The sequence below is a fragment of the Lactuca virosa genome, chromosome 8, assembly GCF_052849685.1.
Source record: "Lactuca virosa cultivar CGN04683 chromosome 8, Lactuca_virosa_CGN04683_v6, whole genome shotgun sequence".
In the NCBI taxonomy this organism is placed as follows: domain Eukaryota; kingdom Viridiplantae; phylum Streptophyta; class Magnoliopsida; order Asterales; family Asteraceae; genus Lactuca; species Lactuca virosa.
Genome location: NC_136433.1, coordinates 53,363,461 through 53,368,388, shown reverse-complemented (window position 1 = coordinate 53,368,388; position 4,928 = coordinate 53,363,461). Strand labels below are relative to the sequence as shown.

Genomic DNA, 4,928 nt, shown 5'->3' with positions numbered 1-4,928 from the left:
AATTATTAGAAGCGAAGCTCTGCCCGAGTTTGGAATCATCACTTTAACAAGTGAGTGCATAGTTACTTTCATCTTACACATAGATATGAAGTATTTAATATAAATTATGTGATATGTGCGTGCATATTATCTGTGTTATTGATATCTATGCCGGATGAACAAAATATACATGTTTTATTTGATTTAAACTGTATATGTATTTTATACCTATAAAAATATTGGGTAAAGATGGGTAGATGAATGATGAGAGATGAAAGATGATGTAGATGAACATTGGCAACTATGGACTTGGTGTCTGATAGATAAACCCTGGCAGCTATGGACTTAGTGCCAAATAGATAAACCCCGACAGCTATGGACTTAGTGTCTTGCAAATGAACATTGGCAGCTATGGACTTAGTGCCTTACAAATGAACGGTGGCAGCTATGGATTTAGTGCCCTATAAATGGATATTGGCAGCTATGGACTTAGTGTCTAACAGATAACATCGGCCGCTCACTACTAGAAAATAGCCCTTTAATGACGCGCAAAAAATGACACACGCTGATAGAGGACACGCATTTGTGCGTGCCCTAAAAAATAATGTCAGTTTTGCCAAATTTGAAGGATGGAGGACACGCATTTGTGCGTGCCCTAAAATTAGTGTCAGAAAAGAAAAAAAAATGCGGAGGGCGCCTTTCATAAAATGTGTTTCATCTAAGTGTGTCGCTTTATAATTTTTTAATGAAACACAAGTTTTAAGGCGGGATTTCACCCGCCTATTGGATCCCAAAAATTAAAACCCCCCGCCTCTTTCAATTAGCAAGAAAAAGCCCAAGGGCCTTCGTCTTCATAGCAGCATCGCACCACCACCCAACCTCCGATCTCGCACCGCCAAGTGTCTCCGACCATCTTCTCCAACCATTCTTTCCTGTCGCACTACACCGATAACAAAACCCCCATCATGATATGCTACTATTTGTATTTCCGGCTTCCAATTACGTCACATATCTTACCTTCCAACCGAAACAAAGTAAAATCCATTGTTTCGCCTTCTTCTCCAACCATTTGGGAGAACTTGTTTCCAAACGTTTCTACGTTTCATTACGTTTGACCAGCTTCTAAGCCAATTTTCCGTTCCATCTTACGAACACATCCTATTTTTCTTCTTCAACGATTCCCTTCTCCTCTAACCAAATTTCCCGGCTTCTCCCCTGACTTATACGAACTACAACATCGACAAAAAAACCTAATATCACTTACAACAAGAAACCCCTAATTCTTTCCTTTAACTCATCTTCACAAAATCAAGCGCATACAACCATCGTCTATGAGAGTATGCATGTCTTCTTCCTCTTACAATCGCTAAGCCCTAACACCGAAGATTGAAACTCAATTGACCCTCCGTTCGAAGAAAAAGGTAAGCATTTTCCTTTTTTATTCCATTCCGTTAGTTCGACCTCATATTCTTCAGTTCTTCGTCTTTTTTCTTCCAGATTATCAACTCTAGCCCTATACTGTGTTTTCTTTAAATGGAGAACCATTCAATTTAGGGCTTGATTGCAATTTTCTCCACAAAGATTATCCCGACAAACTGTGCTGGTAATCCCTCAACTTTGCTTCAGTTTTCTATATGAAAAAAGTTTGCCTGAGTGTTGAACACTTCAGAGATGCTGAAGGTCAAGATGTGCTTCTCTTTATTGACAACATTATCTGTTTCACATAAGTAAGTGAGAAAAAAACATTTATTTCTTGATGAATGTCAAAAATTTACCAATGAATGTTTGACTTTATATACCAACAGACTAACTCGGAGGTGTCTCCTTTACTAATGAATGTTTGACATATGTCCAAGCCATTTATGTCGCTACTGATGATTTGATAGATCTTGCCCCTGCTACAACCTTTGCTCATTTGGATGCCACCACTGTGTTATCCAGACAGGTGAGTAAATATATAACTTTTTCTTTATGTGATTGTATATTGGGGATGATAAAGCAACATGGACTAATAACATTTGTAAAGCAAGAAGGCGTAGATGAAAACGTAAATAGACGAAATTGTTATATCTATGATTCTATATTTCCTGAAACATATTCGAAATATTTAACAAAGAAGAAACCACAATCCAATAAATCCCCCTCTTTGATTCCTTCTAGACCTTAAAAACTTCTTAACACTTCTAAGTTTATCTTCTCAAACTCCCATAGCATCAATAGAAAGCCTACACCCAACAATCCCATCTATACTTCCATCAGAAACCATAACAGGAAGCTCCCACACAGGAAAAAGTAGCCTTGAAGCACACAAACAAACCCCTTCACTATCCCCTGAAAACACCGGTTCAGCTTCTTGTACAACTTGCCCCATGCTAAACCCACCAAGGGCAGTTCGGGTATTTCACAATGCCACACCACTACCTTCAAGTTGAGGCACCCCAACAACTCTTGGATCCTTAAAAGCCTGAGTAGCCTTTTCAACCACAACATTGTTTATAAAATTTTCCGTATGAACTACCCTTGAAGCCAACATTAAACACATGGCAGCAGCTTCACCGGATCCAAATCGGTTAAAAAAGTCTTCCAATCTTTCCCTTGGTGTGTTGGACTGCAACAATTTAATACAAATCTTCGTTATTTATAAAATAATAAAGTTATGTAATAAGATAGTTTAATAACTACACACAAATTATATAATAAAATAGTAATTAATTTACTAAACATAATTAAATAATGTAATATCATAATATAAAATAACAAAGAAATGGTTACATAGCATTGGAAAATGAATCAACAAATAAAAATGCTTTTGGTAATCTTGATGAATATTGCACCATTCGAAAGAGTATTTGCTTTCCCATGGAGATGCTCTAAGAATGAGCATTTTGGACTCTGAAGTCAAAATATTTTCACACTTTTTACATATATATGAACAATATAATGTTTATTACAACTATTATTTTTACATTTACATGTACAATATAATGTTTATTACAACTAGTTTTGCAATGCATATGGAAATGATATGGTTTAAATATCAAGAACTTAATTAGTATTTTCCTTGATCTGTTGTTTTGTAGTAACCATGGTTGCTTTGTTGACAGGTCGAAATCATATAAAAACCACACAAAAGTGTATGCATGATGAACTAAAGTATTTAGGTTCTGCTTGGGAAGAACTGAAGCATATACGTCAAAAGCCAAAGAAAACACTGGCTGAACTACACCACTGGTGTTTTAACGCAACTGATGAGGTAATTCTGGTCTTAAAGATTTTATTTTAATCAGTTTTAATCCCATTCAGGTTATACATCAAAATCCAAAGAAAACAATGGATGAAATAAGTCATGACCTCTGCCCAGTGAGTCATGTTTAAGTTTTAAAGAACATCTTGTCTCGAACACCATACTATGATGCCTTGTTTCCCATCCTTACTGTAGATGATGTTGTGAATCAGGGAAGATTCTGGTTGAATGTCCAGGTGATTATTACTTTGTAAATTAATAGAAAGGGTTAATGGCATAGGCAACAAATTATATGAAATTTACTCATTCAGTGATCAAGATTATAATTGTGTTTTGTTTCATTGTTGGTTTGCTAACCTCCCTTCTGTTTATACATTTGCAGCATGATGCATTTTCCAGGCAACACAATTTGAGTATGAGAAATTTTGTGATCGATGCTTCTAAAGGAAATCTTGTTAAATACATATCATCACCCGAGGTGGAATTTCTGAAAAGTATCATGACAACATTCAAATCAACCACCACAAAACTAATTTTCAGATTTCTAGAAGTGAACAAGACTGAGCCCTCAACCAATCAAACATATGGTTCACTTTTAAAAAATCTGACATTTATCAAGACATTTGCTTCTGGTGTTTTAGTTCCTAAATCATACATATGGCATGTGGATAATGACTTCTATTTACAGCCATCTACCTCATTGGTCTTGGATGCCCACAAAGAGGGTTTACAAGTATTTGGTTCAAATTTCATGAATGATGTGCAACTTGCGTATAATTACAGTTATGACCCTGTAGAAGAGGATCTGTATTTTGTGGATAATGGAAGATTCTCTGTGGATGGTGTGCTTTCCGATAATCCAGTGACTCCATCAACAGCTTTTAGTAAGTTTTGAACCCTTTAAATCTCATGATATGATTAAACATATATTGAAAAAGGTTGAATGCAAGAAATAACATTCTATTTTCATAAGCTAATATTTCTACAATCATGCAGGTTGTTTTTCTCATATTGGGAAAAAACATTCTCAGCCAGGTGTGTCATTTTATACACAATCATTTGACATTTATATATGTTCATCATAAATCATAAATTAAATCCCTTGTTGCTTCAGGAAAAGGAAAGCCTTTAATTATATCATTTGAAGGAGCAAGTGGGTAGTTTCCAGGGAGTAGTGATTCAGCATACAAAAAAGTTGTTTCAGATGGAGCAGATATAATCGATTGTCTTGTTCAGATGACAAGTGATGGAGTAGCTTTTTTCTTAGGTGACATAAACCTTCTTGAAAGGACAACAGTTGCTGAGTCAGATTTTGGCAACCTTTCATCCAGTGTTCCTGAGCTTCAATCTGGAAATGGAATATGTCTTTTCACCAATCTTGTCCCAATGGTGACCATTAAAGCACCTCTGCATTCACAGTCGATCTGTTGTGAACCAAGAGTTGTTGTGGAAAGAGAAGTGCTTTAGAAGACTTGTCACTTTGAACTAGAAACTCATCCCTTGAACCACTTCCTAAATGCAACATTCCATATTTTCCATTCAAATTCTTTGCAAGAACAATTCACCTAGTCATCTGGTAGCTAGCAGGGATGAAATGAGTGCTTTGGAATCTTCTTAACCCGATCAGGTAATGCCAAATAGCAACACACTTCCCTTTTTATTGTTCATTATAGCATTACACTTTCATTTCTTCTTATTATAATAT

At 35.9% G+C, this 4,928-nt stretch overlaps 1 pseudogene; it reads left to right on the top strand.

Annotated features, from left to right (window-relative positions):
- Nucleotides 1-3,629: 3,629 nt before the first annotated feature.
- Nucleotides 3,630-4,690, top strand: LOC145130349 (glycerophosphodiester phosphodiesterase GDPDL5-like; annotated as a pseudogene).
- The last annotated feature ends 238 nt before the right edge of the window (nucleotides 4,691-4,928 follow it).